The sequence below is a fragment of the Notamacropus eugenii genome, chromosome 1 (genome assembly GCF_028372415.1).
Source record: "Notamacropus eugenii isolate mMacEug1 chromosome 1, mMacEug1.pri_v2, whole genome shotgun sequence".
Taxonomy (NCBI): domain Eukaryota; kingdom Metazoa; phylum Chordata; class Mammalia; order Diprotodontia; family Macropodidae; genus Notamacropus; species Notamacropus eugenii.
The window spans coordinates 593612865-593633765 of record NC_092872.1 but is presented as its reverse complement, the minus strand read 5'-3'; the positions used below and the strand labels follow the sequence as shown (position 1 = coordinate 593633765).

At 34.3% G+C, this 20901-nt stretch overlaps 1 protein-coding gene across 3 annotated transcripts in view; it reads right to left on the bottom strand.

The window, feature by feature from the left end:
• Positions 1-20901, bottom strand: part of DTD1 (D-aminoacyl-tRNA deacylase 1) — a 221091-nt gene that overhangs the window by 31306 nt on the left and 168884 nt on the right. The window lies entirely within an intron of this gene.

Here is a 20901-nt window from a genome sequence, read left to right as displayed (position 1 = left end):
ACCTCAGTGATAAACTAATATCCCAACAGGGGTTTATTAGCTTTACCAAAATAATATTAATCATGCAACTGACTCATTTAAATAGCTCAGTCATAGAATCACAGAATTTAGAGTTGGAAGGGATCTGAGAGGACCTCTTCTCCAATGTAGATCCAATCTACTGATAATATCACACCTGCTTCTCTCTGAAGGGTCAATAATTAAGAACCCACGGAACACTAATTCAGTTTTGAAGAAATAACTATGGAATTTTCTTCTCTGGACAATCTTTTTAAAAAGAAAAAGCATAGCAATATAAAAAAGTTCACATCTCTCAAAATGATGAACTGTACAGTCTCCTGAAGCAACATTTCATATGATATCTTTTTATAACAATTACAAATCTTAGTTTTCTATGGAAACCTGTCTTACCATTCATTTCTTAAATGAAATAACACATATAAAGGAATTTTATAACCATAAAGTATTAAATATATGAAAGTTATTAAAATATTTTTATTGTAAAGAGAAAGAAGACCGTTTAGATCTTACTACTTTTTTTAGTTTGTCAACTCCCAACAATATAAAATCAGCACAAGATGCTCAAGAGTAGTCTAAAAATAACAGCTCAGATTTATACAGCACTCTACAGTTTACAGAGTCCTTTTCATATAACTAATTCTCTAAGAAAAGATCACACTGTTGTTGGCAAGAAAGGTCTGTTGTGCCTGGATCAGAGTGGAGTATATTCCACACCGGCATAGCTCAGGCCACAGAAAAACAGGAACAAATCCTGAGAGTGACTAAATCAGCAGCAGCGGCTGCTTCCAGAACTCTCAGCACTCATATGGTGGGGAGGTCAAGCAACTAGGCAGAGGGAGACTGCATAGAGGTCTTTTTGATAGATAGGACTCTGTTGCTTTGCCCATACTCAGATCCGGATCACAGTCCTGGGTGGCAGTCCCAGGGCAAGGAGAAACACTAGTATATCAGAGCTTGCACCACAGTGAAAGGGACAGGAGGGGAGGGGGAAGGGGGGCAGCCTTCCTCACAGGGCAGGAAAGAGTGCTTGTGGTCCCTCACAGAACAGAATACAAGGCAGCAGAGTAGTAAACACCACTCCTTAGATCATACTACCTTGGAAAAGCTGAAAACTTACAGGGACCTATAAATATCTCTGAAAACAGCTGCACAAAATCCCTGAAGCTTGAGACAATGTGCCCTCCAGCCTGGAAGAAGAACTTTAACAAAGAGTTAAAACTCAAGTAACAGGCTGGTAAAATAAGCAAACAGGAAAAAAAAAACTTTGACTACAGAAAGCTATTAAAGTAATAAGGAAGATCAAAACACGCTCAGAAGAAGACAACAAAGTCAAATCTCCTACATTCAAAGCCTCCAAGAAAAATATGAATTGGTCCCAGGTCTTGGAAGAGCTCAAAAAGGATTTTGAAAATCAAGTAAAAGAAATAGAGGAAAAATTGGGAAGAGAAATCAGAGTGGTTCAAGAAAATCATGAGAAAAAAGTCAACTGTTTGGTAAAGGAGACCCCAAAAATAGTAAAGAAAATAGCATTTTAAAAAACAGACTAGACCAAATGGTAAAAGAGGTTCAAAAAGTCAATGAGGAGAAGAATGCCTTAAAAAGCAGAACTGGTCAAATGGAAAAAGAGGCACAAAAGTTCACTGAAGAAAATAATTCCTTGAAAATTAGAAAGGAACTGGAAGCTAATGACTTTATGAGAAATCAAAAAATTATACAACAAAACCAAAAGAATGAAAAAAATAGACCATGAAAAATATCTCATTGGAAAAAGGCCTGACCTGGAAAACAGATCTAGGAAAGAGAATTTTAAAACTATTGGACTACCTGAAAGCCCTGATCAAAAAAGAGCCTAGATATTATCTTTCAAAAATTATCAAGGAAAACTGCCCTGATATTCTAGAACCAAAGATTAAAACATAAACTGAAAGAACCCACGGATCAGCTCCTAAAAGAGAACCCAAAATGAAAACTCCCAGAAATAATACAGCCAAATTCCAGACTTCCCAAATCAAGGCAAAAATACTGAAAGCAGTCAGAAAGAAACAATTCAAGTATGGTGGAGCCACAGCGAGGATAACACAAGTTTTAGCAGCTTCTACATTAAAGGACTGGAGGGCTTAGAATATGATATACTGGAGGACAAAGAAGGTATGATTACAATCAAGAACCACCTACCCAGCAAAACTGAGTACAATCCTTCAGGAGAAATAACTGACATTCAATGAGATAGAAGGCTTTCAAGCACACTTGATGAAAAGACCAAAGCTGAATAGAAAACTTCACTTTGAAATACAAGACTCAAGAGAAGCACAAAAAGGTAAATAGGAGAGGGAAATTATAAGGGACTTAATAAAGTTAAACTGTTTATATTCCAACACGGAAAGATGATACTTGTAACTGATAAAACCTTCTCATTATTAGTGTAGTTAGAAAGAGTATATATAAACAGAGGGCACAGCTGTAAGTTGAATATGAAGGGATGATATCCTAAAAACAAAATTAAGGGGTAAGAGAGGAATGTATTGGGGAAAAGAGAAAGCAAGAAATAGAATGGGGTAAATTATTTCACATAAAAGAGGGAAGAAGAAGCTTTTACAATGGAGGGGAAGAATGGGGAAGTGAGGGGGAGTGAGTGAACCTTACTCTCATCAAGACTGACTCAAAGAGGGAATAACCTAGCACACTCAATTGGGTACAGAAATCTATCTTACCTTACAGGAAAGGAGGAGGGAAAGGGAATAAGGGGCATAGTGATAGAGGGGAGGGCAGACTGGTAGAGGAGTTACTCAAAAGCAAAACAGTTTTGAGGAGGGACAGGGGAAAAGGAGAGACATAATAGAATAAATGGGGAGGGGGAGGAAAATACTGTTAGCAATAGTAACTGTGAAAAAAAATTTGAGGCAAGTTTCTCTGATTAAGACCTCATTTCTCAAATATATAGAGAACTAAGTCAAATTTATAAAAATAAGAGCTATTCCTCAATTGATAAATGATCAAAAGATATGAACAGTTTTCAGATGAAGTAATCAAAGCTATCTATAGCTGTATGAAAAAATTATCTAATTCACTGTTGACTGAAGAAAAGCAAATTAAAATAATTCTAAGGCACTACCTCATACCTAATTAGATGGGCTAATAGGACAGAAAAGGTAAATGACAAATGTTGAAGGAGATGTAGGAAAAATGAGACACTGTTGGTGGAGTTGTGAACTGATTCAACCATTATATAGAGCAATTTGAAACTATGCCCAAAGGGCCATAAAACTATGCATACCCTTTGACCTAGCTATACCACTGCTAGGTCTGTATCCCCAAAAGGAAAAGGACCTATAAATACAAAAATATCTATAGCAGCTCTTGAGGGATGCCCATCAACTGAGGAATGGCTAAACAAACTATAGTATGTGATTATGATGAAAACTATTGTATTATAAGAAATGACAAACAGGATGCTCTCAGAAAAATCTGTAAAGATTTGCATGGATTGATGCAAAGTGAAATGTACTGTGTACAAAGTAACAGCAATATTATTAAAGCAATTAACTGTGAATGACTTAGTTATTCTCAACAATACAATGATCCAAAACAACCCTGGATTTGTGGTGAAAAATGCTATCCATCCCCAGAAAAAAAAACTGATGGTGTCTAAATACAGACTGAATCATACTTTGTTTTACTTCCTTTATTTTTCCTGAGGTTTTCTGTCTATATTTTCTTTCACAATAAGACTATTATGGATTTATTTTGCATGACTACACATGAATAACCTTTACTAAATTGATTGTTTTCTCAATGGGTGAGAGAAAGGGAAGAGGGAGGACAATTTGGAACTCAGAATTTTAAAAATGAATGTTAAAAATTGTCTTTACATGTAATTGGAGAAAAACAAAATACCAAACCAAAGCTAAAAAATAAAAAAAAGAATAAAATGAAATAGTAGGGGACCTCAATTTAGCCCTCTCAGAACTAGATAAATCTATCCGAAGAATAAACAAAAAAGAAATGAAGAACCTGAATAGAATTTGAGAATAAGCAGTAAAGATATAATAGAACTCTAGAGAATGTTGAATGGATGTAGAAAGTAATAATACCTATTCCAGGATGTAAAGGGCACCTTCACAAAAACTGACCATGTATTAAGGAAAAAAAAAAACTCACAAATGCAGAAAAGCAGAAATGTTGAATGCAGCATTACCAACCATAAAGCAATAAAAAAATGTTTAAAAAAAAAGGGGGGGAAGCCTTTGAAGCAAAAATTAAAAATTAACTGTAAACTAAATAACTCAACCCTAAAAATGAATGGGTCGGAACAGCTAGATGTTACAGTGGATAGAGCACCAATCCTGGAGGCAGAAGGATCTGAGTTCAAATTTGGCCTCAGACACTTGATACTTAGTAGCTTTGTGACCATGGGCAAGTCATTTAACTCCAAGTGCCTTGCCAAAAAAAATAAAATAAAATATCATGCTTCAAGTCCTTATCTAAATAAAAAAAGAATCAATAGGTCAATGAACAAATCATAGAAGCACTCAATACTTTCATTAATGAGAATGACAGTAATGAAATAACATGCCAAAATTTGAGGCATGTGGCCAAGGTAATACTTAAGAGAAAATTTTTTTTTTTAATTGCTTTCATCCACATAAGAGAGCAGATCAAAAAACCAGGCACACAACTGGAAAAAGAAAAAAAAAACCTTAAAAGACTAATTAATTTAAAACCCCCAAATAAAGACCAAAAGAAAGTCCTAAAAAATCAGAGGTTAACAAAATTGAAGGCAAATACATAGTTAAAAAAAAAAAACTAACGGGATACTTTTTAAAAAATTAGATTTTAGTTAATGCTAACCCGATTTAATGAAAGAAAAACATTATCAATATCAAAAATGAAAAAGGTGAATTCATAACCAATAAAGAGAAATAAAAGAAATTATTAAGCACTATTTCATCCAATTCTATGTCAATAAAACTGATGGTCTAAATGAAATGGATGAATATTTACAAAAAATATAAATTATCTAGACTATTAGAACATAAAATAGAATACTTAAATTACCCTATTATAGAAAAAGAAACTGAACAAGCTATAAATAAACTTCCAAAGAAAAAAAAATCCAGGACTGCTGTATTTATAAGCAAATTCTATCAAGCATTTAAGTAACAATCCATTCTAATACTACATAAAGTGTTAGAAAATAAATATTTTTATCTTGTTGCAATCTTGGGAAAATTACAAACATAATTCATAATTCTGATACTATACAACACTCTTGTCTGTTAAAAACACTAGAAGCATAGGATTAAATGAAACTTTCCCTAATGATATTCATCTATCTAAAACCAAGAGTCAGCATTTATCTAAGAAGCAAGACAATAAAATCACGGGTAAATCAAGGCTGTCACTTAGCATTATTAGTATTCAAAAGTGACAGCAATGCTAATCATAGCAATAAGATTTTTTAAAAGAAATTAAAGGAATAAGTACGGGCAAAGAGAAAACAAAATTATTATCTTTTGCAAATGATTTGGTGGCTTACTTATAGAACTTTAGAAAGTCAGCTAAAAAACAAATTGAAACATACAGCAACTTCTGCAAAGTTGCATGACACTAAATAAGCCCACAGAAATTATCCATATTTCTGAATGTTGCCAACAAAACAGCTGAGAAAATAGAGAAATTTCATTTAAAATAATTATAAACAGTATAAAATACTTGGGAATCTACCTGTTAAGATATACAAGAACTATATGAACACAATTATAAAATTCTCTAAATCATATAATTAAAAAGATAGAAATTAAATAACTCAGAGTTATCACCTCACACCTAACATGCCGACTGAGATGACAAAAAAAGAAAAATGACAAATGCTGGAAGGATTGTGGGAAAATAGGAAAACTAATACACTATTGTCACTATGAACTAGTCCAAAAGCCATTTGGAATTATACTCAAAAACTATTAAAGTCTGCAAACATAACCTTTGACCCAGCAATACCACTACTAGGTCTATACTCTAAAGAGATCAAAGAAAGAAGGAAAAAAACTCCTATGTATAAATATATATACAGTAGTTCTTTTTGTGGAGGAAAAGAATTGAAGATTAAGGGAGTGTCCATTAATATGAGAATGAATAAACAACTTAATGGGCTATAAATATGATGGAATACTGATACTCTGTAAAGAAATGATTAAAGCTATGGTTTCAGAGAAACCTAGAAAGATTTGTTCTAACTAAGCAAAGTGAAACAAGCAGGACCAGGAGAATAATTTATACAATAACAACAATGCTGTAAGGACAAACAACTCTGAAAGACTTGAGAATTCTGATCTACACAATAACCAACCACAATTCCAGTGGACTCATGATGAAACATGCTATACATCCCAAGATGGAGAAGTTATGAACTCAGAGGGCAGAAGGAAGCATTTTTTTTTGGCATGGCTAATGTGGAAGATTTCTTTTTAAGTGGAATTGTTTAACTATACATAGTTACACAGGATTTTATATTTCTTGTCTTTTCAATGGATAAGGAGAGGTGGGGGGAAAGGAGAGAATTTGGAACTGATAATAAAATAAAACTAAATTTTTAAAAATGTCATACTAGAGAATAAGAACCATCTCAGTGAAAATGACATATTTGCTTAGATTTATCCACATCCATTGTGTTCTGCCTCCTCCAATTAAAAAAAAGTGTAATCTTATATTCTCTATATCAATCAGTGCTACCAAACACAATTAGAAATCAAGGCCACTAATCTATACGTAAGGATCCCTGCAGGTTGCATATTGACTTAGTCTTAAAATGCAATATTAGCTATATCTTACTACACTTTTATTTATTTTGTTAAATATTTCCCATTTACATTTTAACCTAGTTTGGACAGCACTCTAGAGTGTTACGAGCTGGGACTATATTTGACCTCTTTGTTCTACATTTTTCTGTCAGCTGGGAAGAAGTAAAGAAAATAGTCTACTATACAATATTTCTTGTGAGCACAAATGTACTATTGTTCAAAATTATTGTCTTTACCATCCATTGAGAAAAGCTAATAATTTAAATAAAGGTATTCAAATGGTGCTAATTTTTCATACAAAAGGAAAAACTATAATCAGTTGATATATTATTGGCACAGTATTTTAAAACACTGGCAAGGGCACACCTAGAAGAAAGCGCTGCCAAAACTATGAAGAGTCTTTGCTGAATAATACCAATCATTAAGACTGAATTGCATGTTCTAAATGCTTGGCTATAATGCAGGATTTTTAGCAGCACCCTCTAAACCGCTCAGTGCCCATGAAAGGGTTTCTACTGTTAACACTTTAAGTATTTCTAAAACACTTCTTATTTTGCAGATGATGATTCTCTGTAATTCTAAACAACGGATGGCTACTCCTACTTAACTGGCTATACAGATGTGAAAATTAAGAGATAAATAAGATGGTTAACCTACAGTCAAACAAGGAAACCAGAGGTGGGAATCAACGCAGTGATCTATGTATCTAAATTTTCAGTATGTTGTTTAGATCAGTGAGGGCCACTTAGCCTTTTCTCAGTGATTATGTTGGAGCAAAATGTTATGTGAAGAAAAAGAAAACAACAGACACTATATCATACTTTCTCTCCTATTAATCAAATAAGGGTAATTTTTCTTCTTTTAACTACACATTATCACCAAAATAAGTGGAAGGAAAAATGAAGAAAGGAAGAATATAAGGAGACGTGAATAGCAGATACATACTCTTCCTTTCATTATTAGTGGAAAAGAGTTGGCTGTTCATGCCTCTTCAATTTATGGAGACTTGCTAAGTAAGAAATTACAATTGGTGTACTTCTTCTGATTGTGTGCATGTGTGTGCAGCTACAAGACGAGGGAAAACATACAAACAAATACATCCTAAAAAGTATCTGGCAAAGGAATCAGATGTACACGGTACTTAAAACCAGAGGTGTCAAACATACAGGCCACAATATTCAGGTGCAACTCAAGTCAAATTAAAATGTAACTGGGAAAAATTTTGCAAAATAAATAACAATGTAACAAAACATAGATGATAATATTTCATTTAAAAACTGATTTAATATGCAGTCCACAGAGATCCTTATGTACGGATTAGCAGCCCCCATTTCTATTTGAATTTGATACTACTGCTAAAGACAATACATTTCTAAAACACAGTTCTTCCCTTATCAAAAAGCTCTAGTGGCTCCCTACTTGCTCTAAGATAAAATACAAATTCTTTTCCTTTCACAATCTAGTGAAATCACCCACCCCCCTTATTGACTGCAATCCAGTCTAAACACAATCCGTGCTGTTCCTCACACAAAACATTCCCTTTCTCATCACACCATGGCTTTGCATTCTTTCTCCCATACCTAAAACATACTCCCTCCTTTTTTCTGCCTTTCAGAAATATCCGGGTCCTTTCAAAGTTCAGCTCAGGTAATCACTTATATTTGGCCTCCATCATTTATGTCCTTCCCCAATTACTTTATTTACCGTGCACATGCTTTGTATTTGCTTAGATGCATACATGCATTGTTTCTCCCAACAGAGCACAAGCTCTTTGAGCACTGAGACAGTTTCATTTTATCTTTTAAACTCAGCACCTAACTGGTACATAAAACATGCTTCTTCACAGACTAGGACTCATCATTTCTATCCTTATTTTCCATGGCATTAGAACATATAAGATTATAGTAGGCAGAATAAGGTACCACATGGAAGTGGAAAGAGGCATAAAAAGGCATCTAGTGCAAAAACGAATTGTCCGTGGGGTGTGTGGGCTATGGGAAAGGCTTAACGGGGTGGACGCTGATTGTCTATGTTTCCTTCCACTGTACTTAAGGAAACTATATAGTGTGAACGTGTTTAATGTGAGCTCCTTGAGGGCAATGGTTTTGCCTTTCTTTGTATTCTCAGTGCTTGGTGCACATTGACAAGTGAGAATTCAATAAATGCTTCTTAATAATCATGATGTGTCAGTTTGGTGATTCATGGTGTTGAGTAAAAAATATGTTAAGTGTAGCATCAGTGTAGGCAAAAAGAATAATTGACTATGGCAGGAATGAGGTAGTTATAGTGTTATATGTATTGGATCCTAGATCGTTCTCTTCTTTTGATAAATAGTGGAGGGGGATGTAGAAAAAGCTGTTCAAAAGTGTTTGTATTAATCTAGTTTATGGCCCATGCTGCTTTACAGCATGTACACTGTATATACAAGAATGAAAGGATTACATAATAAGGGGGGTCTTTTATTCTGATCTAGTCCATTTGTATTTGCAATGTACTAGCTAAACTTACAATCTCCTGCCTCTAAAGAAAGCAGTAGCTAACAAAAGACATAAAAATAAAAAAAATTAGTTCCCTTAATCTCCTTGTTTCTGAATTATTCTAAATAAGAATAGCAATTAAGTAATCTTATTTGGAATCTAATTAAAACAATAATAAATGAACCTATAAAAATATACTTCATGGTCTAAAAAAAGGAATTTGGAGACATTAATTAAATTCATATTACACGCCAGGAAAAGAATAATAAACTCCTACCATGCAAGAGAGGACTAAACGAATTATGTGGTTTACAGAAGTATGGCTTGAAGTAGCATATTTGTCACAAATAGCTCAGAGAGTCGAAGTCAACTAATTTATCAATAAAAACTCCATTAACGCAACTAAAAGTGATTGCAGTTTTTCAATTCATTTCAATAACTCAGTTAAAATAACATTTACTAGAGTCCAGAACACTGTACTAGGTTCTGGGAGGAACACAAAGTTAGGATTAAAAACAGTTCTCAACTGCTGTGAAGATTCTACCTCTTCATAGGAAAATGTCAATAAACAGATCAATAACAATAGCAACTCATATCTATATAGCACTTTAAGATTTGCAAACAAATGCTTTCCTCACAACAATCCTGGGAAAGAGTTATTGCAAGTACTGCTATTTTCATTTTAGAAATAAGGAAACTGGGTCTCTGAGGAGTTAACTGATTTGCTCAGAGCCACACTGTCAGTCGAATTGTTTGAATAAGACTTCAACCCAAACCCCTTAACTCCAAGTTCAACTCTTTTCATTATGCAATGGGGTCTCTTAATAATATAAGTAAAAACTGTAACACAAAGCAGTACATGATGCATGTTCAATGGTATGTGGAGTTTGTAATGAGAAAATGCATTACCATCTGAAAGGATATGGAAAGGCTTCATGAAGAAGGTAGGATTTTAAAGTATAGACAGGAATTCAACAGGTGGCAGAGGTGAGACAGTGGAGGACATTCCAGCAATAGGGAGCAGTATGAGCAAAGACAAAGGGCATGGGGGGAAGAGAAAGGAGGAGTACAGTTTAATTAAAATAAATAGTAAGTTAACAAGAATAGAATGAAATAAGACAGGAAGGGAAAGGTAGTAAGTAATATATTGTGGGGATCCTTGAAGGTCAGGCTAAGGAGTATAAACTCTATTCAGCACACAGACAACCACTGAGGGCTTTTAAACAAAGGGGTAACAATCAGATCATAAAGAAGTCTGATGGTGTTGTGAATGACTGATTCAAGGGGACAGAAAGTAGAAATGGGAATACCTGTTGGAAGGTTATTAGTATAATAGTCACGAAATCAAAGAAAGTAGAACTGGAAAGGGAAGCTAGGTGGTATAGCAGGTAGAGATTGGATTTGGAGTCAGAAGTGTGAGAAAGAGAAAAGATAAGTTTGGTTGGACTACAGAATATAGTAAGGCTGGAAAGATAGGTTGGGGCCAAGTTAGAGAGGGTTCTAAAATCCAAACACTTTATATTTTATTCTGGAAGATTCTAGCAGCTGTGTGGAGGGGTGGAGTAAGATTTGAGGGAGACAGAACAATTAGGGAGCACTGCAATAAGCAAGATGAGGTGTGATGAAGGCCTGAATTAAAGTAGTGGTTGTGTAAGAAAAAGGTTAAATGCAAAAGTTGTACAGAAAGAAACAACAATATGTGGCAACAAGGTACATAGAATGTAATACGCAAAATCCCTCAAAAACTGACTACCATTTCCTTTTTTAAAAAAAAGGACCCTAAAAGTCTATAAATCTCTATATCTGAAGATGGTAAAGAAAAAATACATTCATAATGAATCAGATACTTTTTTGCTACAAAAAGGATTGCTACAGTCTGCTTTCAGTTTTCCATCAGTTTTCTATCATTAGCTAAGATTCATTTTATTACCACATCCTAAGAACAAATCTGATTACATCTAAATTTGGGGAAAGAGGCAATACTCATCTTTCCATTTATCTACATATTGAGCTTGACTCACACCTCATGTACTACAACTTCTAACATGTAATTCTTGTCCATATGTCTTTGAAGAAAAACCAATTAAAACAGCTTACATATGTAAAACTTTGCTTTTAAGAGAATAAGAATTGACTGCATGAACTTTATTCATGTGAGAATCCCTAAGATTCAAATTCAATATTTTACTCCTCCTTACAAACAACTGAAAGTATTAAGAAGCAAAAGCTGACATCCTGACAATGAAGGGTAAAGAGAACTACACAAAGTAGAAATAATAACTCGAACAGCATAGCAGTCTGAGGCTACTTACTGTAAGGAAAAATAGCTTTACCTACCTCAGCTTGAAGGATATTACTATATTTACAACAAATATAATATTGATATTCATAAGGATGGCCCTGAGTCATCAAGAAACGTTTAAATTTTACTAGCATATTCTATTTAAGGTGGTATGACTGAAGTCACATGATAAGCAAGATGGCAGCGTAGGAGTTTTCTAAATACTTCTCAACCTAAAAAAAATTCCCAGTAATTTGTGCTATATCTAGAATAATTAAAAGCAAATACACTATATATTAAGAAATATAATACACATTTAAAAAGGGCCAAGAAATAACACTGGAGAACTTGAACACTTAAAACTTCTACAAAAGTCCCCCTCTGTAGCATACCTGAGTGGGTTAAGTAAAATTACCACAAGCAAACGCACAAGTTTCTGTCTCAGGGTCTGGATGTGGGAGGCCCTGCCAATTTTCTCCATTTCAGTGACCCAGGCTAAATCCACACCCCACACATATATCAATTTTTTTTTTTAAAAACCTAATTCTACCTAGCCATGGAAGTTACTAAAAAGCACAGAGAGTAAGAGGGAAAGGGAAAAGGATCTAGAAATCTGAGATAAACTCTATGCCTGCCATGTTTCCTCTGGACAGGAAATCAGCTGGTCCTCCCTGCCTCCAACTCAAAGACATTCACAATGTCCTGTCTTAGGGGTTTTATGTAGCAGCAAAAAGGGAGTACCAAAGAGTGAAGAAGAAAACTAGAAACAAGCTATGGGAAATACAATAAAAAAAGGTATGAAAAACAAAAAATCCCAAAAGAGAAAGTACAGGCATATAAACCTCACGCCCAAGGAGAGAAACTAGTGGTTAGACACAAAAAGACACTAAATAATCATCACTATGAAGGAAGATGAACCAAAAATACCCAATGGAAAAAGAAATTCTGCAGGATTCTCACAGATCATGGAACAATAGCAAAAAACTTACATAAAGCTTCAAAAGATTTAGATTTTTTTAAAAGACATTACACAGACAATAGTAGAAAGGGCAGCTGGGTGGTGCAATGGATACAGTGCCAGATCTGGAGTGAGGAAGACTTATCTTTATGCTTTGTTCAAATCTGGCTTCTGACACTTACTGTGTTACCCTAGGCTAGTCACTTAACTCTGCTTGCCTCAGCTTCCTCATCTATAAAATGAGTTAGACAAAGAAATGGTAAGCCACTCCAGTATCTTTGCCAAGAAAACCCCAAAGAAGGTCTTGGAGAGTTGGATTCAACTGAACAAGTACTGTAGAAAGAGTGTTGTATCTGAAGTCAGAGGACATGGGTTGGAATCCTGATTCTGCTATTTATACTTCATGGGACTTTGGGCAAGAAACATTTTAGTTTCCTCATAAGAGAAATGAGGGCAACATGATATCTAAGGTCCCTCTAGATCTCAGTCCCTGCTCCCCTCATACAATACAAAGATGGAAATTAGATTGGAAATCAGAACTCAAAGAATAGAATTAATAAAGACAAATAACAAGGTAGAGAACTGAAAACACTTGATTTTTAAAGAAAAAATCTCTCTAAAAAAGGTAAAAGCTCTGAACAAGAAAATGATAGACTTGGAATTAAAAATACTACAGTGGAAGAAAATTAGAAGAGAAACAAAAGACAATAAGTTGAAAGAACACATGAACTGAATGACCTTGAAGCCAGGAAGAGTATCAATAACTTTAGGAAGATAAATCTCCTGGCAGAACATGATAAATTAGAAAACCTAAATACCCTCCTATAGGAAATAATATAAGAAAACTACCCAGAATTTTTGAATACAGGCAACAAAGTATTGATTGATCAAATGTACTGATCTCCACCAGTGAAAAATCCAATATTTGAAACTCAAAAAAAGAGTCATTAAATGTCTCAATTTCTATGCCAAACAACACATTTAGCAAGCAACCAGGAGAAAGTTCTTCAGCTTTGAAGGAAATGTGAATTATTCAATCTGAATAATTTAAGATGACTACAATTATGAGAAACGAGAAAGAATAGAAAATATTCAAAAAAGGTAAGGAGTTCAAGTTGCAATGTAAAATCCCAAGTTGAACCTATGACTTAAAGAGAGACTTTTGAGGAATATCAGGGGGGAGAAGGGGTAGAGAAAGCAGATATTAGTAGAGCAACCAACTTACAAACATTCCAAACAAGAAAAACGTAAGAAAAGCAAGTAGGTACAATAACCTAGAAAAGACTAATAATGAATTGCATCAGTTCTCGAAAGTTTTTATATGCTATTTTAAAAATTGTTCTAAGGGGAAAAAAAAAGAACAGGAAGGATCATGGAAACAAAAGAATGGAAGACAAAAAAGAATGGAAGAGACTAAAAGTTTAAAAAGAACTTAAAGAATAAGGAGGGATGGAAAAAGTGATGAATTAACATTTCATAGACTAAATCCCATGTTCTCCTAAAAATGAATCATCTTTTATGAGAAGAATAATACAGTGTGGAAAGGGGAGATAAGAGACAGAGAGGAGATAGAGATGAACTCAACTCAGACCAGAGGTGAGCATAACTGGGATAGTATTTTCATTAGTCTCTCAAATGGGATATTTTTAGGAGAATAAGGGAAAAGTAATGTGAGTAATGGAGAGATGAGATGGGAGTATTGGAAGGTAGGTCTCATGCTTAAGAGGAAATGAAAGGGTACCATAAAAGATCATTCCCATGGGGAGAAAGGAGGTTTATGTCTTGCATGAGAAACAAAGACCTTATAAAAGATTCCATTTGAACAGACTGGATTCCACATTTTATGTGGAAAAAGGATTGTGCTTCTCAAGACTGTATACTATGCCAGAAAAGGGGTAGATAGCACCCAGACTGATATAGAGACAAAGAACTTGAGAAAACAGTTTGGCTTTAGGAGCAAAAAATGATCATGGTAGAAGTATGCTGAGAACAACCAACAGAGGGATTCCCAACACAAGGCATGTTTTTTTCATGAGTTGATTTGTGTGAGTATAGCACAATATAAAAACTAAATAAAACAAAAAAGAAAATTAAAATATAAATAAGGGGAAGGTTAAGTTAGGTCAGGATCTACAAAGGCAACAATTTAGGATTAGCAGAGTAGGGATTTCAAAATTGGTATTTCAAAACTTTTTCCTTAATAGGAAATACAGAATAAAGAAGTAACAAGTAAGGATATAGCCCATGAATGGAAGAACAAAACAAAGATTAGACTAGAAAGGAACAGAAATAAGGACAAAATAAAAACTTCATTTAAAAGGGGGGGGGGGGGGGGCGCCAAAAAAGAATGTTACTTAAACTAAAAGAGAGTACAGGCAGAAAAGAATATGTGTACAAGATTTTGAGCCACATTCATAATTGGAAGTGATAGAGGATAAACAAAGACAAAAACAGAAATTAACAGTTCAAGGAACAGTGAGGTTAGAGTAAGTAAATTGCAGCAGTGGTGAAGCAAAGGAGAGGGGAAAAATCTATAAGAATAAACTAACATTAAAGTAGTATCAATTAATCACAGAGAAAAAGGGAATAAAAGTTGAAGGGAATAAAAATCAATAAAAAAATAAATGGAACAAAACATAAACTTAACAATCATAACTCTAAATGTTTAAGTGGACTGAACAATCTAATAAAGGGAAAGCAAATGGCAGACTATATAAGAAAACAAAACCTAACAATTTGCTATATCCAAGAAACTTGCCTAAAACTAAGGACACAGACAGAATAAAAATCGGAGGCTGGAACAAAATTTATTATGTATCAGATGATTAAAAAAAAAAACAAACATGGAGTTGCAGTCATGAAATCAGAAAAGGCAAAAATTAATATTTGCAATGTCAACAGAAATAAATAATGAAACTACATTATGCTTGCAAGCATAATTGATAATGAATACACCAATTGTCATGGAACCTAAACTTATAAAGTAAAAATTAACTGAATTTCAAAAAGGCATCAGTAGTAACACAATAACTACCAAAACCCTAATATTTCTTTTAGAAATGGATAAATTTATCATAAAGATAAACAAAAAGGGAAATATAGAACTGAAGAGACTTTCAAAGAAGTTAGATTTGAAAGATTATAGCATTCTGAATGGTAACCTATTTTTCATCAGAATCACATAATGCTCATGCAAGAATAGTCCATGTACTAATCTGTGGAGAGATTATTTATGATCTACTTATATTTTTATAGATTTATAATCCATGGGGAGATTATAAATAAATGTAAAAGAGCAGAAACAGTTAACATATCTTTTACAGATCATAATGCAATAAAAATAATTAATACAGGCAACAAAAGCAAATGATAGAGACCCAAATGAAGATAAATGACATTCTACATAATTAGTAGGTCAAAGAACATCACAGAAACATTTAAGGGATATGTGAAAGTGAAAGCTAATATTGGAACAACATATCAAAATTTGGTGGATACAACTAAAGTAGTCTTCAGAGGAAAAATTACATTTTTTTAAAACAAATACTAATAAAATAGTAAGATAATAAATAGCATGTAATTTTTAAAAACTAGAGAAATAACAAATTAGCAAATATAAAATATGCAAAAAAGAAATCTTCAAAGTTAAAAGATAAACAGACAAAATGAAAAATAAGATTACAGAAATTAAACAAAAATAAAAGTTGATTCTTTGAAAAGCCTAGCAAAATCTATAAACTTTTAGCTAACTTTTTTTAAGACAGGAAAATCAAATTATCCAAATGAAAAAGGAACAAGATAAATTTGTATCAATAGAAGATATAAAAATGATGATCAGAACCTGGCAGACAAAAACATAAGCTAGCAAAATCAAGCATTTAAAGGAAATGGATGATTGTCAACAAAAGTACAAAATATCCAAATTAGAAGAATATGAAACAGAGAACTAAGACAATAAATCTCAGCAAGTGAAATTAAACAAGACACAAAGGAATTATCAAAGAAAGACTCTCTTGGTTTATACTTCTGTTCCTATGCTCCAATATACTTTTGCTTTAACTCTTGAGATCCCACCAACTCTACTCAAAATCAGTTTTAACAGGTTTTTTCTAGGTATTCAAGAATGATGAGATCTCTGAAGGTGGAAAGTAAAACAACAATTACACATCCATTTGGAATATTAAGTTGCTCTTTTCCCAAAACGAATCAAAGATATTACCCAAAAAAGCCCATCACATCATCCTCTGAAGTTCCTAGCTATTAAAAACCTAAAAAAACTACCCTAGACTTCTCAAATTCTAAATTTAAAAGCTAGAAGTAGACAAGTGATCTTAATTGTTAAAAGATAAAGCAGAAAGAAAACATCTAAATCACAGAGAGATAAAGAAGAAAAGAGGAAAAAAGAGAATAGCCAAGTCACAGAATTTCAGTTGAAAAGGGGCTTGAAGGCTACCTAGGTTCAACTCACACCTGAAAAAAAAACCCTCTCTATCTTGTACCTTACAAGTGCTCACCCAGAGAGAAGACAGTGCACCAAAAGAACCATTATGCTTTTTTAAATCATATTATATCCTATTAAGTTTAGTTTTCCCTTTAGGATCACAAGAGCAACTCAATCTCTTGAAAATAAAAGGATTCCTCTATTAACTGAGTTTCACACAGAAAAGTTCAAATGTTTTAATTATTTCATAGCCAAACACAGCATTTTTTATTATTTAAATGATAGCAATTGACATTTAGCCTCTAAGTGATTGATCTGACCAGAATCCTTTAAAAAAAAAACCCAGCATGATTGGTAATAGTACCTTGTTGATGTCATTTCCATGATTTCTCTATTTTATGGGAAGAGGACATTGACACAGTGCAATTAATAGGAAAAAAAAATAAAGTTAGTAGAAGGCATCAGGTCATGAAGGCCCTGGGGCTAATGAATGCCAAGCTAAGGAGTTTGTGTTTCAACCTGTGGACAAGAGAGTGCAGCTGACAGTTTTTAAGCAAGAGAGCTACACAATCTGACCATATGGTAGAAAGAAAGGTGGCTTTAGCAGTTGTGTAGCAGAGGGTTTGGGAAGGAAAAAGACTGGAGACAGGAGATAGGTAAGGAAGTGATACTGATAGTTTTGGCTAGTATGAGATGACAGCCACTACAATTGCTTCTATAAAATGTAAAGTAGGATTTCCTTATGCATGTAGCATGTGAGCTTCTAGACAAGCTAGAAATCCAAGATGCATTAGGAGTATTAAAACAAATATCAGAAGGCAACTCTTTCAATAGCAGTCAGTTTAAAAATCCAAGTGGTAGGGGGCAATAAAGGGGGTAAAAAAATAGCATTGATTAATTTGAGAGGAGGAGATTACCCTAAGTAAATAGCTTTTAGCATCACGGTAGTTCTTATAATTTAGGATTCCTACAAATTAAAAATAATGCACACATATTCTGCAAGTTGCTGAGAGATTAGGGGTAGGGTAAAGACTGAGCAATGAGCATGGTGAAACTGAACATAAGGAAGAGAGGAGGGAGAAGGAGGGAGTCAGAAAGGGGGAAAGAAGAGGGAGTGAGGAGCAGAGGGAGAGAAAGAAGGTGAGGAGGAGATGAGCGGAGAGAAGGGGAGAGGGGGAGAGGGGGAGAGAGAGAAAAGGAGAGGGAGAATGGGGAATGGAGAGGAAAAGAGGGCACACAGAGCCTACTGAGTACCACAGGCAGCTGAATCCTACTGGCTCTGTAAATTAGAGGAATTCTTCTAAAGCCATCTTTAACTTCAAATACTAAATTATGGTCAGATCATCAATAAAAGGTTAAAACAGAGATTATAATGCTTTAACTATTATAATACTCTAACTATAACACCTCTCCTTGAAGAAGTACATTCTAGTAAAGCAGAATTGAATGTGAGCATCAGAAGACCTTAGTTCTGGTACACCCAAATGCAATTTACCCCTCAGTCATAGGAATGGAGAACTAGAGGAAGTTGTGTCTTATTTCTCTCCAATGTCTTTGTCCCAAGGATGTGTAGAATATTAATCCTCGTAAGTGGATTAATAACTTGGAGAGTTGAATTCTAGTCCATGATCTACCCCAATCACCTTTGATATCAGGCAAGCACTTAACCTTCCCCAGCCTCAATTTCTTCATTATACAACAAGGGCATACTGAACTAGAATTAAAGAATCTCAGATTTACAAGGGATGTCAGAGATCATCTCATTGAATCTTGACCTGAAAAAGAATGCCCTCTATAACATAATAATAATAACAGTATTTACATAGCACTTTAAGACATGTAAAGCACTTTACACGTGTTATTTCATTTGATACTCACAACTTGTGAGGTAGATATTACTAATAGCATCACTCTGCATGGGGGGAAAATAATGCCGAAAAGCTTCAATGATTTGCCTACAGCCAATAAGTGCTGGGTCTTCATGATTCTTATGCCCAGCACTCAATCCACTGTACAACAGAGCAGTCACCTGAAGACATGCAAGGAAGTGTAATCAATTCCTTCTCGGAGTAGTGCATTCTAGGTTAGGAACTTCTAATAAAAAGTTATTCCTTCCATCAAACTAAAATCTCTCTCAAACTTATGTACAATAGCATGGTTCTGCCCCCTGAAGCCAAGCAAAGAAAATTTAATATTTCCTTCCACATGACAAATATTTAAATAGTTATCATGCACTCTCTTAATCCTCTCCTACATATATGAAACCTAATTCCCTTACCACATTCTCATATGGTCTGGCCTGTGGGTATCTTTTGGCTGCCCTCCTCAGAATCTCTTATAATTTGCCAACGTCGTTCCAAAAGTGAGGCACCCAGAACTGAATACAATGCTCCAGTATGGTCTGACCTCAAGAAAGTACTGTGGGATTATCTTTTCTTTGTTTTGCCTCTCTAAATGCAATCTAAAACCTCCTTAACTATCTCATTCATTCACTGTATCATACTCAGGTTATATTTGGACTAAAAAAAAAAATCAGCTTCATAAATACAGGATTGGGAATATATAGCTAGAGATAAGCTCCTATGAAAAAGATCTGGAAGTCTTGCTGAACCCAATTCAACTCTACACTGTCCTCTACTCTTGAATCCCCAACTCCATTTTCCTACCAATACAGTCTCCTTTCCCAACAAGAAGCTATCTAAAAAATATAATGGTCTGACTCAGAAGGTACTGTACTTCCCTCACTGAGGGGCTTTAAGCAACAACCAGTAGATGGAATGTTGTAGAGAGGATTTTTGTCAGGTATAAATTAGACTAGACAAATTTTTAGGTGAGGGTTTCTGGTGAAAGCTGCATGAATACTTGTATACTTAACAGAAGAGATTCTTGTTCATATGTGAGTTGGACTATATGGCCCCTGAGGTCCCTTATTATTATAAGATTCATGTTATTTTCTAATTCTGTCAGATAAGAGAAAACCCTGATTTTAACTATACATGCATATATGTGTATGTATGTTTATTGTTGAAGGCAGCTAGGTGGCACAGTAGATAGAGTGCTGGCTCTGAGATCAAGAAGACTCATCTTCCTGAGTTCAAATCTGGCCTCAGACACTTATTAGCTGTGTTACCCTGGGCAAGTCATGAAACCCTGTTTGCCTTAGTTTCTTCATCTGTAAAACTGTGTATGTATACATGCATATGTATATATATATGTATTTAGTATAGGTATATGGACTTAGTTGTCAATCAATTGATCTTATATTCTAGGTTAACTGTGGGGAGTTTTTCCTGACTTCTTGCTTCTATGAGAGAAGACTGAGAGAAAAATAGGAGGAGAGGACCTGAGATAAGGGGAGGGAAATTATGTAGGTGGCAATGAAGATTTTGGATTAATGAAGTAGGTCAAAGGTTGAACTTGAAGAGTTAAACTTTGGAGAACAATCTTCAGGCCCAGATACTAGACCAGATTCCATTAAAGTTGAAAGAGGAGCAGGATCAAAATCAATTATGGAGGATATAAAAAGATTAAGAAGGATTAAGAAGGATCAGGGAGAATTAGAGAGCAGAACCTGAAGAGGAAGAATCAAGAAGGAAAAAGAGAAGGCTACTAATGAGATGAGGCAAAGTTTAAAAAAAAAAAAAAAGAAAAAAAATTTAGAGGCTAAAACAAGGACAAAATTGATGAATGAGTAAGAACACTGGTGAATTCAGAGGTTGGTGCAAGGATAAAGGGAGTTGGCTGTGGCTATGGAGTTACAAAAGAGATTAAAGAAAGAAGCTGAGTCAAATTATAATTAGACTATAAATGGCTAAATTTTAAGCTGATACTTAGGGTTAGAGTGTAAATATTCCCTAAGCAGTTTTGAAAAACAAGGCTAAAAAAAATAAGGAGAGTAGGAAAAAAATGTGCAATAAAATGATTCA